Source organism: Chiloscyllium plagiosum, unplaced genomic scaffold, assembly GCF_037043375.1.
Source record: "Chiloscyllium plagiosum isolate Xiang-an unplaced genomic scaffold, Cpla_swu_hap1 HiC_scaffold_42, whole genome shotgun sequence".
Lineage (NCBI taxonomy): Eukaryota > Metazoa > Chordata > Chondrichthyes > Orectolobiformes > Hemiscylliidae > Chiloscyllium > Chiloscyllium plagiosum.
This window is the reverse complement of record NW_028270180.1, coordinates 46,557,912-46,571,829: the sequence shown is the minus strand read 5'-3', so window position 1 is coordinate 46,571,829 and position 13,918 is coordinate 46,557,912.

The window sequence follows — 13,918 nt, the reverse complement described above, 5'->3', positions numbered from 1 at the left end:
CCGAAACGCCTCCTATGTTATTTACTTCAGCCGTTTGCAGTAGGTAGTTCGGCCATTAAGATCTCTCTTTAAAGAAAAGGAGGAAATAACCTTTTTTAAAGTGACACCATTGTCAGAGATGTTATTTACCTGGTCCTTTACAATAATACTCAAGGGGCTTCCTCGTGTTCCTGACCACACGATCAGCTCAAAGAGCCAAACACAGAAGTCATACGTTCAGTGGACAGGCACAGATGATGTTTAAAAGATGTGAGTCAAAGCTGCTGAAACCCCTATCCAACATGGAACAGCACATGACACACACCGGGAAGTGAACAGCAGCCCGACACACAATCCCCTGAACATGGAACACCACATGGAACACACCGGGAAGTGGACAGCAGCCCGACACACACCATTTCACTGTTTCTGAGCTTAACAATGCCTGCACGTGATACATTAGCGAGTCGAAAACCAAGACCAGGGAAAGATACAGAGGGACAGAGAGATTCACATTAAAAACAGTAACAGACAGTTCATTAACTGAGATCGTGTTGTGGAAATATGTAGAAAAAGACTGAGTAGTGGGACTAACTGTAGGATTGAACCCTTAGATAGCAAAATTACAAGAATGAGAACATTAAATAAAGTTATTTTCTGATCAGCTGAAATAGTTTGTTTTATCAAATTCTGACTCGGCTTCACAGAACACTTCAAGCAGCATAAGCTGGGACAAGATGACAGACCAATATGGAGAGTTGCGCAGGCCATGCTAGTGCATTGCTCAGTAAATTGGATTATCTACCCAGCAAGACGAGTATTGCTAACCTTTACTATCATATGGGAACGATACACACATCAAATACACACAGCAGGGGAAGGTGTGTGTGTGTGGGGTGGGGGGGGGGGCGTGTATTTGGGGTGGTTGAATGCAAAAATCATTTTTTGAGATAAAATAGACTTGAAGGAAAATAGGTCAAATATGAACAACTGGCAGAGATTTGGATAATCGACACAGAGAGACTGAGGGAAGTTTCATGGACAGATGAGATAAAGTGCTTAAGAATATTAAAATACAGGCATTGCTAGATACAACAGCGATATATATCAGCGTGCACAGGAATGTCAGACGGATGGGATTTTGATATGATTTCGAATCAGATTTATTCCTGCAGGTTTCAGCCCGAGAGTGTCAGCAGCAGATTGTTGTCATGATTAAGTCTGTATTTCACAGCTCAAGGTTCAAACAATAGATGGGTTAAGACAGTGAAGTATATTATGGAGCAGTGAATATTTAAAGTTAATCATGGTCAGGGCAAAGGGATCATCAAAGTTGTGATTCGTCTGTTTCAAACAACACCTGCATGTTTCATCTCCCACCACCCTCCCCACCCCCCACCCCCACCCAAGCCACTCACCACCCTGACTTGGAAATATACTGCTGTTCCTTCACATACTTGGGTCGTTGGGTCAAACTCCTGGTATTCCCTCCTTATTGAATTGTGGGTCAACCTACAGCAGGTAGACTGCAGCGATTCAAGAAGGCAGCTCACTCTCACCTTCTCAAGGGCAAATAGAGATGGGCTATCAATGCTGGCCAGCCAGCAACACCCAAGTCCCACAAATGAAAGAAAATAAAATATATTGGCCAGGGATAGAATGGAATCCCAGGAAGGAAGTCGAGTTTGTAAACATAATAGACGACAGTGACCTCCAACGTCCCGATATTTAAATAACAAGGGCAGTGAGACAATGGTTCACATCTGCAACTGAGTAGGTCAACATAGAAACCCATGAATAATACCGTCAGAAGCAAGGAGGGAGACAGGAAATGAATTGGAGTCAAAGTATCACCAGGAACACTATTGGTCAAGAAGTATAGACTATATGAAAGAACAGAAATGCAGTCATAACTGGTTTACAGAAAAAATATCTGGACAGGAGAGGATAATAAATATATTGAATAATGCGAAGAGCATAATAGATCCACCATGATAACGAGAAGCGATCATAATATGTAGAAAGATACCAAATAGAATTGGATAAACCCCTGTCCATTGTTGGAACATTCCAGTCTAATGTTCTCAGATTCTGATCCATTGTTGGAACATTCCAGTCTAAAGTTCTCAGATTCTGATCTCTTTTCCCCGTCTCTCTGGAGCCACTGATCCCTGTTAGTGTTGTCTGTGATTGCCCCCGCTCATACTGTGGAATAACATGTTGACGGAGCCCACTTATCAGTAAAAGATGGAAACTCTCCACTGGAATAATTACAATACATGGAGACTGACATTAATCACAGTCACTGAACAAAAAGGTTCAGTTAACCACTTCCTTACATCACATTTCATATCATAATAAAAGGGAATATTTACTCAGTCTGGATGGAATGGATGTGGGTTACTGACGGACCGACTAGAAAACTTTCAATCGTTCTTTTTACCATTTCCTTGTATCTGGGAGAATTTCCAGAGCTGTGCAAGGCTGTATAAGTTCCACTCTGTTTACAAAAGGAGACTGGGATAAAATAACTGACCAGCTGCATAAAACGTCTGGTGGGGAAATTTCTGAATACACTAACTCAAGGGAGAAAGTGAGGATGGCAGATGCTGGAGGTCAGAGTCGAGAATGTGGTGCTGCCCTTCAGGCAGCATCCGAAGAGCGGAAGAATCCACTTTTCAGGTATCAGCCCTTCATCAGGAATGAGGCTTGTAGCTCGAATGTGCTGAGAGATAAATGGGAAGGGGATGGGAATGGGGGAAGGTCGCTGAGAATGTCATAGGCAGATGAAGTTGTGGATGGAGGTGATATGTCAGAGAGGATGGTGGAGCAGAAAGGTGGGAAGGAAGATGGGCAGGTAGGACAGGTCACGGAGGCTATGCTGACTTGGAAGGTTAATATGTGGGAAAGGACAATGAGGAAACTAGTGAAATCCACATTGATCCCGTGTGGTTGCAGGGTCCCAAGATGGAAGATGAGGCTTTCTCCCTCCAGGCATCCGGTGGTTAAGGGGTGGTGGTGGAGGAGGCCCAGGACCTTGGCGGAGTGTGCTGAAATGTTTGGACATGGGGCAGTGGGCTTGGTTTGTGTGGGTGTCCTGGAGATGTTCTCTGAAGTGCGCCGAATGTTAGCGCCCTGTCTCCCCAATGGGGAGGAGACAACATCGGGAGCAACGGAGACAGTAGGTGGTGTGTCTGGAAGCACAATTAAAACTCCGATGGATATGGAAGGATCCATTGGGGCCTTGGGCGGAGGTGAGGGGGGAGGGGTGAGGACGCAGGTTTTGCAATTCCTGCGGTGGCAGGGGAAGGAGTTGCGATGGGAGAGTGTTTTGGTGGGGGAAGTTGACCTGATGAGGTAGTCACGGAGGGAACAGTCTTTATTGAATGCAGATAGGTGTGTGGAGGGAAATATATATCTGGTGGTGGGGTCTGTTTGTAGGTGGCGCAAATGGGGGAGGAAAATATATTGTATATGGAGGTTTGGTAGGGTGGAAGGTGAGGAACAGGGATGTTATTTTCCTGTTGCATTAGCAGGTGTGGGATTCGAACGCAGAGGTGTGGGTTTTGGATAGGATACGCTGCAGGGCATCGTCGGTCATGCGGGAGGGGAAATTGCGTTTTTTGAAGAAGAGGGCCATCTGAGATATACACTGGGTTCAGAACATGGTACTGTAAAAGCCGGCTAGATCAGACAGCATCCGAGGAGCAGGAAAATCGATGTTTTGAGCAAAAGCCCATCAGCAGGATCGGACATGTGCCCGAAACATTGCCTTTCCTGCTCATCGGATGCTGCCTAACCCGCTGTGCTTTTCCAGACCAGATTCTCGACTCTAATATGCAGTACTCGCTTTCGCCTACTCTCTAGGTTCAGCCACTTCTGTAATACTGTCTTGAATTTTGTTCTCCCTGCTATAGGAAAGATGTTGTTAAACATAAAAGGGTGCAGTAAAAATTTAAAAGTATGTTGCTGATGTTGAGCTACACGGAGACTGTGAATGGGCTGGGGCTATGTTCCCTTGAGCGTTGAGTCTGAGGAGTGACCTCACTGAGGTTTATCGCGGTGAATCCCGATGCTCCAGGGTGAGCAACGTCAAAGATCAAGGCAATAGACAGGACAGTTATTCACATTATAACTGGACAATTACTCATGGGGCAAGTTGCCGAAATATGCAAGTAGACTGAAGAATGGGACTGGCCGGAATTTGGATGGTCCAGTCACAAGAATGAGAACAAAAATAAAGTCATTGCCATATCAACTGGAATGATTAGTTATATCACATTCTCAATCTACCTCAAAGAACCAGCCGTGACACCATAATTCCGGAGGAGATATCTGTTCAGCATGAAGCACTGTGCAGACCAGGCTCGTGTACTGCCGAACACAACCCTGCAATCGTTCCAGCGTGGAAATCTGGGCAGACCATAGCAGTGCATTGATCTATCAACCCTGTTCAGAAATGTTTTCAGCAGGGAGCACTGTGCAGACCGGGCTGGAGTACTGTACAATGAAAGCCACACTCTACTCAGAGTGGAAAGGTATGCAGACCACAGCTGGGCATTGATCTATAAACCCAGGTAAGACATGTGACAAGAGTGTGGAACTGTGTCCACCACCCCAGTACATTGCTCAGTAACACTGTTTTCGATCACTGTCCAGCGTTGGGAAACTTGCAGCCCATGCTGGGAGTGACAGAATGTGCAGATCCCATCCATTTACAGATCCATATCTACACTGTGTCTTTATAAGGGGTACTGTGGGTGTGAACATGACTGCCAGAGAGCGATCGCCTGGGAATCAGTTTAAATACCAACAAATGGGAGGAGTTTGGGGTATAGACAGTGAGGGCGAAATGGAGAGACAATGCCTTGGATGGATGTGTTCCCAGGTTCCAAAATGTTGAAATGTAAACGTTTCAACAGTATTCTGCAACATAAGCCAGTGTTTCCAGGAATGATGGGTGAACGGGATATTGCTCTGAGGTCAGATGATGGAGAATATTGGATGAGCAATTGTTCTGCAGCTTTGTAACTTGGAGGAGGGTCAGCACAGACTTCGACTCATTGGGCTGAATCTATTAATATCTTGTCTCAGTGGCATTTCATTGAGTGTGACAGATGGATAGTCTGCACGGGGTTCCCTGGTACTATCTTATTGAACTCACCACATTAACTACCCAGCCCACCCCATGGTGTCCCTCTCATTCAATGCCAGCCTGTTCCTCCCACCCATCATGGCAGCAGGTACTCACCATCGCCCGGATATCCCTGGATAATACATGATCCCTGGCACTGGTGCCATCTTTAAAAGGCCAAAGGGCAAACGGTTTAGCTTTTTCGGTTCACAACTGTCCTGCACAGTTTACCCCGACCATGGCAGATAAGGGGCAAATATACGATGGTTTGTCGACAGGAACAAGGAAATCCTGGTTGATGGGCTAGTACAGAGGAGGACCATTCTCTTCCCAGAGGAGGCCACACCAGCAGACCCACCGAGCATGGTCTGAGCTCACCACCCAGCTCAGCGCAGTATCTACGGTCTGAGGAAATGTCCAGCAATACAGGAAAAGCATCAATAACCTTCCCCGTTCTGACATGATAAGGGTCACCGTATTCTCTCTGTTCCCTCAGTCACTGTATATCTGTTATAGCACCAACTCCCGAGCAAAGCTCATGCTTCGCCACTCTCACTTCATCGCCTTCTCTGTTCCCCCCCCACCCTCTCTCTCTCTTCTCTCTTTCTTTCTCCCTCCACTACCCCACCTACACTAACAACATTGCATGAACACATCACTGTGGACTGACTCCCTCTGGACACTTCACCATGTCCATCCTCCCCACCTGCAACCAACATTAAGAGCAAGGCCACCTGTCTATGTGTATATTTCTGATGAATATCCAAGAATTCCTGTGTTGACTGTATAGCGTGTCATAGAGAAGGAAGAAACTGTGGTCTCATTCGATGTAACGGCACTGTTCACCTCTATCGACAAAACCCTTGCCAGAGAAATAATAGCCAACCTGCTGTACATACAGAAGAGACAACAAGACGGGGAACCTATCAACAAAGGCGGCATACTCAAACTACTGGACCTGTGCCTCACAACACCGTTCATATTCAACAACCAAATATATGAACAACTCAACGGCACACCCATGGGCTCACTAATCTCTGGACTCATAGCAGAAGCGGTAATGCAAAGGTTAGAACAATCAGTCTGACCGCAAATTCAACCCAAACTCTGGGTCAGATATGCAGATGATACCTTTGTAATCATTAAAAACACAGAAATAGAGAACACACACCGGATCATCAACGCCACATTCACAGGAATCCGATTCACTAGAGAGGAAGAAAAGGACAATAACTCCCCTTCCTAGACGTGATGGTACAGAGAACACCGAACGGACAATTCACCACAAAAGTATACAGGAAAGCCACACACACAGACCGAGTCCTAAACTACAAAAGCAACCCCCCCAACACACACAAAAGAAGTTGCATCAAGACACTGTTCAAAAGGGCCACAACACACTGCATCACCCAGAACTGCAAAAAGAGGAAGAGGAACAATGTACTCGCCAAAAACGGATACCCCCGCAATTTCATCAACAGATGCCTAAGGGAAAGACAACGGAATGTGGACATGCTGCAACCCAAAGGACTAGCCACACTACCATACATCAAAAACATTTCTGAACTGACAGCCAGACTACTGCGACCACTCGGACTTATAACAGCACACAAACCAACAGCCACTCTCAGACAACAACTCACCAGGACGAACGACCCGATACCCGGCATGAGCAAAACCAATGTAGTGTACAAAATCCCATGCAAGGACTGCACTAAACACTACATAGGACAGCCAGGAAGACAGCAAACGATCCGCATCCATGAACACCAACTAGCCACGAAACGACACGATCAGCTATCCTTCGGAGCCACACACTCAGATGACAAGCAACATGAGTTCGACTGGGACAACACTACTATTACAGGACAAGACAAACAGAGAACATCCAGGGAATTCCTAGAGGCATGGCACTCATCCACAGATTCAATCAATAAGCACATCGACCTGGACCCAATATACCGGTCACTGCAGCGGAGAGCTGGAACTGACAACCGGAAGCGGCAGATAGAAATCAATATAAATGCCGGAGGAAACATCACAGAAGTGCTTCACAGGAGGTTCCCAAGCACTGAGGATGTCACCTAGACAGGGGACGAAACGTCTGCAACACAAATTCCCAGCTCGGCGAACAGAACCACAACTATATTTGAGGTGAGTACCTTTCATCTGTTAAACAATGTAATTCTTTTAACTGTATAATTCAGTAAAAGTGAACCAAATATTAATGAATCCACAACGAGCTGAAAGCTGACATTTCAAATGTGACCCAAAATCTGGGCATGGTTCAATTCTTGTGAAGTGGGTAACGCACATGCCTCTGAGCCAGAGCTCTGGGTTAGATTCCAATACCCGAACATGCGTGGTAGTGCCTCTCAGTCTGGACCAGAAGGTCTAGTTTCAAGTCCTACCTGTCAAGGAGGTATGTCACAGTATTTCAAACCAGTCTGATGAACAAACACACAGGAGACTAATGTTGCAGCTTTGGGGATTGTTGCCAAGTGGTTGTGGTGTACCTACCTCTGAGCCCAGAAGTCTACATTCAAATCCCACAGAAGTGTTTCAAAATGTGGCTGAACAAGTTGATTAAAATGGTTTTAGAACTGTGATTTGATGAAGAAAAAAGAGGCGTCAGTATTGAATTTCAAAATTTAGGCCTGAGTGATTTAAAACACAGCCATTCGTGTTGATTGGAGTCACATTTGCACATTCTAGTGGTATATAATATCATGAAGACCATGGATAGTGTGAATAGCCAAGGTCTGTATCCCAGGGTAGCGAAATCCACAACTAGAGGAAGTAGATTTCAGGTAAGATGGATAGAGGGTGGTGCATGTATGCAATGAGCTGCCAGAGGAACTGGTGGAGGCTGTACAATTGCAACATTTAAAAGGTATCTGGATAGGGACATGAATTAGAAGGATTTAGAAGGATATGGAACGACTGCTGAACAATGAAACAAAGTTAATTTACGACATCTGTTTGGCACGAATGAGTTGGACCAAACGGTGTGCTGTACAACTCTATGATTCATTGATGCAATTAATTATGATCTCTTTATAATCTTATGGGACCTTCTTCACCTTCCACGATATAACTAATCTTGATGTCATCCATAAACGTGCTCACGATACCTTATATTATTTACATCTAAATTATTGATATAAATGACAACCAAAAGTGGATCCAGCACCAATTCCTGTGGACTGCCGCTGGTCACAAGCCTCCAGTCCAAATGACAACCCTCCTCCATTACCCCCTGTCTCCCGCCAATGAGCAGAAACACACACACACATACAGACATACAGAGACACAGACACAGTTCTGTCTTTAAGGCAGAGATAGATATGATTTGATAGATAAGTGGATCAAACATTACAGAGGGAATGGCGGGAGAATTTTGTTGCGAAACATGCCAGCCATGATCGAACAGCTGATCAGACTCGATTAACCAAACACTCTAGTTATGCAACAATTTCATACGCTTTGTGGTTTACGCTATCGGAAATGTCTACCTCAGAGAGCAGTGCGGCTGAGTTTGATAAATACTTTACTGAACAGAGTCAATGGGAATGTGAGATAGGTTTGAGGGGCTGAATGGTAAATTTCTTTCCTATTCGTTGTGCCCTCATGTCTCAAAAAAGAGAACCTGACTTGCTGTGAAGTTCATACAGTTTTACATTTAGAGGTTCCCCCATTTAAGATTGAGATAAGGAGGTTTCTATCTCCTTAGGGTTGTGCTCTCTGTGGTATTCTCATCCCCAGGGAACAGTGAAGACTGGACCATTGACGATTTTCAAGACTGATCTTGACTGACCTTTGTTGAACAGGAGAGTCAGTGTTTATTGGTAATAGACAGGAAAAGGAGTTTTCAGCCACAAACAGACCAGCCATAATCTTTATAAACTGATAGGCCGGCTGGAGCTCCTATCTCATATGTTGTTCTCTCACTGCAACCTTTGAGCCTGTTACAGAGGGAGAGGAAGACCTCATTCAGCCAGTCAGTATCGCTGCAATGAGGTAGGAGGAGCCCATTCTGCCCATCTAAGGAGATACACAGGAATAGAATGAAGGATTCAGTCGTAGTGTAATAGAGATATACATCAGGAATGGTCCAACTCATCTGTGCCAACCAGATATCCTACAGTAATTAATCTCATTTGCCAGCATTTCGCCCACATCCCTCTGAATCATTCCTTTCCATATATCCATCTGGATGACGTTAAATATTGTAATTATACAAGTCTCCATCACTTCCTCTGGCAGCTCATTCCATCCACATACCATACACTGTGTGAACAAGTTGCCCCTTAGGTCCCTTTGATATCTTTCCCCTCTCACTATAAACCTATGCCCCCTAGTTCTGGACTTCCTTACCCAAGGGACAAGACCTTGCCTATTTACCCTATCCATGCCCCTCGTGATTTTATAAACATCTATAAGGTCACCTCTCAAAGACAATAATTTATTTTAATGTGTAGTGACTGCGACAATTTTTCAACACACAGCACTAACGGTCAAAAATGAAATTATTTATTAAGATTATTGGTTGTGTTGTTAAGGGGATGCATGTTAATCAGGCTAATAGGAAATATCCCCTCTTCCTCAGTGTCTGTCTGGTGAAAATTGAGCACATGACTGATATTGCAGAATAATTCCATTGCTGCATCTGAAAGGCCACATTTCTGACAGGATAGCGATCCCCCCAAATCTTAGTCTATATCCTGTGCTCATCTTTATACTCTCAGGGATCAGGATCATTGACTGTACGAACTATACCTGATCATCTGGCAACAAATGGCCGGAAGGAGGATCACTGAGATCAGAACCAATTCGACACTCAGCTACACAGCACAGCAGGAGGCCATGCAACCTTTCTGTGCAGGTACACAGGAACAGGGAAGCCCTGGTCAGATACCAGGAAATACAGAATAGAGACTTAGTTTCAGGTGGAAATCTGAAACTAGTGGAATTCCTCCGGGATCGTTGTGGGGTCATCAACAGATTGAAATCTAGATTATTGAGTTGGATGAAGGGGCTGAATGTACTGGAGCTCAATTTGCTCAGACACCAGAATAGTCATTCATAAGATGTCAAGTGGTGACACTGTGTCTGCAATGGGATACAGACAGGGGAGGGTCGTGAGCAAACCTTCAGCAAAAAGAATGGCACAAAGTCGGTGACGGGCTGTTTGTGTTTTGGAGGAAGCATAAACCCACCACACTCTCAAACAAAAACTAACAAATTTAAAAGACCCATTACATCCCATGGACAATACCAACGTCGTCTACAAAATTCCCTGCAAGGACTGCCACAAAAACTACGTAGGACAAACAGGAAGAAAGTTAGCCACCAGGATACACGAACACCACCTAGCTACAAAAAGACACGACACTCTCTCTCTGGTACCCTACACATGCAGTAAAAAAAAAACGCCATTTCGACTGGGACAACACATCTATCCTGGGAGAGGGTAATCAAAGACATGCCAGAGAACTCCTAGAGGCCTGGCAACCCAACCACATCGCCTTAAACAAGCAAATAGATCTAGATACTATCTATCAACACCTCAGAAATCGAACTGGAAATGACATCACCAAAAACCCCAGGAACCCCATCCAGGACAAACATAAAAATAGAAAGCAGGAGACAACAGCTTCGCTTCACTTGGAGCTTGCCACTGATGCTGTTGCTTAGCCAGGTAATGAAACGTCTGGATATCAAATCTACAGATCAGCGAGCAAACCTACACCCCATATAACACCATAAACTATGTAACTGGAGGCAGAATGCAGAACTAGGTGGTACAAAGGGATTCCTGTGTCCTGGTACGTAAAACGCATCATGTTAGTCTGTAGATGCAGCACGTGATTTGGAAAATAAATGCAATGATACTCTTGCAAAGAGTATTGGGTCTGATCTTAAGGAAGTTTTACTGCATCTGTACAGGCCGTTGCTGAGACGACATCTGATGGACTGGATGTGGTTGTAATTCCACTGAAGTGAAAAACAAAGTATTTTTGAAACTTTTCAAAGATGTTTCTCTTTACTCATTCTTGAGATGAAGGCATTATGTTATGTACGATTAGATGTTTAGGCCTGAGAATGAGAAATGTTCTTATTGACCATATAAGGTGTTAAGCAGGTGAAAACCTGATGAATATTTCATCTTGTATGCGAGAATAGACTGGAGAAGTAATTTAAGACGAAGACGTATTTATTTAAAAACAGATTTTATGAAGATATTAAAAATTGTATTTTAAAAGTATACCGGAACATGTAAACACATCTTCAAATCTAATGATGCTATTTGTTACGAAAGTATTGGCTCTGCATACAGCAGAGCCAATGATGTACCTACATGGAGAAGGGAATGCAATGGAGTCGTACAGTTCAAACACTGTCCAAAAGAGATCTCATTTGGTTCAGTTTGGGGCTGGATAATGTTATTGTGAGATTCAACTCAGAGAGGCAGGAAATGTATTCTTCCTGAGAAGGAACAGCTTCTTGCTCCCTTCCTCTCTGTGTTCCTTTTCCCAGCAATGTGTGTGAGCTGAAAACTCCTCAGTCATCTTTGCCTCTCATGGAGGATTCCTGTTGAGGTTTCACTGGAATCGCTCCACTGCCTGAAGTAAAGGGAATTCAGCAAAATCATCTATTCCAGGAAGTGATCCCATTACCAATAGCTTGTAAGAACAGAATAGCTCCATAATCTGAATGATATTTGGAACAATCACTTCTGTTCTCTTTCATCATGAGTTCAATTAATATTTCGGCACAGTTCTTCCAAATTAACGTTCTGCCGAGATTTTGTTGTTCTGTTGGTCATCAAACGTGTGCATGTGTCAGTACTTTTAGAAAGAGAAACATTGGTGCTCAGATTTGTAATATCCAAACTGTCATGTAGCTTTCCAACGTAATTTGAGTAACTTTGGTTGGGTGATAAATTTGTTAATTTTAGCTGATTAAAGAATCCTGCGAAATTTGTTCCTAACCCTGACCGAGTCTGCGACCTATATTGTTGGTCAAATCACCAACCCGTTTGCATTAGCATTTGCAGTGAGCAGTGGAATGATGGAACGAGGGAAGTGAATAGTGAACTGGAGGATAGATCGGTGAGCCTGATGTAAATAGTGCACACGTTGTTGGAGAGGATTGTGAGGGAAAGCATTTCCATGCAGTTGCAGATGCAACTACTGATTAGTTATAGTCAACATGATTTTGTGCTTGGGAAATCATTTCTAACAAAATTGATTGCGTTTTTTGGAGAGGTGACAAACAAGTTTAATGAAGGTAGTGTGGTAGACGCTGTCCATACAGCGTTCAGCAATGCATTTGACAGGATGCCGCATGACAGACAAATTTCTAAGTTTAGGTCATAAATGGATCCAAGGTAAGCTAGCCAATACACTGCAAAATTAAAGTGAAGGTAGGAGGCCGAGGTTGATAGAAGACTGTTTTTCAGACTGGAACCCTGTGACCAGTGGTGTAACAGAAGGTGCTGAGTCCACTGCCTTTGTCATTTATATAAATGAATTGGATGTGAATATTTCCCTGTTTATTAGGTTTACAGATGACATCAAAATTGGAGGTGCAGTGGCCAGCAAGATTTACCTTGGAGTACAATGGGGCCTTGATCAGATGGGGCAATGGGCCAAGGAGTGACAGATGGAGTTAAATTTAGATAAATGTGAGGTGTTGCATTTTGGAAAGGAAAAATACGGCAGGATATATACAATTAATGGTAGGGTCCTTGTGAGTGTTGTTGAACAAAAGAGTGCAGGATCATTGTTCCTTAAAAGTGGAGTTGCAGGTAGACACGGTGGTGAGGAAAGAGTTTGGTATGTTTGTCTTTATTGGTCAGTGCGTTGAGTATGCAAGCTGAGAGATCATATAGCAACTGGGCAGGATGTTAGTGAGGTGACATTTAGAATATTGTGTCTAATTTGGTTCTCAGGATGTTGTTAAACTTGAGAGAGTGCAGAAATGATTTACAAGGATATTGCCGGGCATGGAGGAATTGAGCTACAGGAAGAGGTTGAACAGATTGGGGATTGTTTACTCTGGAGCATCGGAGGCTGAGGCGTAACATTATTGAGGTTTATAAAATCATGAGGAACATGGATAAGCTGAATATCCAAGATCTTTTTCCCAGGATCGGTGAGTCTAAAACTATCGGACAAAGGCTTAAGGTGAGAGGAGAAAGACATTAAAGGGACAAAATGTTCTTGCAGACTGTAGTGTGTGTGCATGGAATGAGCTGTCAGATCAAGTGATGCAAGCTGCTAAAGTTCATTAAATTATTGACAGAGATTGAGTCATGAATAATGGGAGACAGACAGGAAAATGGGGCTGAGACCACAACCTGATCATCCACAAACATAGTGCCTGGTGGAGAGGTTTTATAGTGACGAACCACTAATCTTGCTCCTAAGTGTGATGTTCCGATGTTCCATTCCGCCCCTCCAACCTGCTAGACAGGAGCAGTCGGAGGCCACTTACTGCTATAACCTGGTGGACAGAAACAGGGAAGATCATTCAGAGATCTTTCAGTGATCTAGCTCCCCTGACTCTCTGGAATATTGAATTCCTGATATTCACTACTCTCTGTTTGAAGAAATCATTGTCTGTCAGACAAGGGCTGAGCTAAGAGCGACTGACCCTGATATCAAGGCAGTTTTTAACTAAGGATGACATCAAGGAGCCTGAGAAAAATCGCACTTCACGAGAATCTATTGCAAACTCTCCAGTGTTTGGAGTCATTCACAGCACAAGGGAAGATGTTTATCATCATAGTTCATCAAT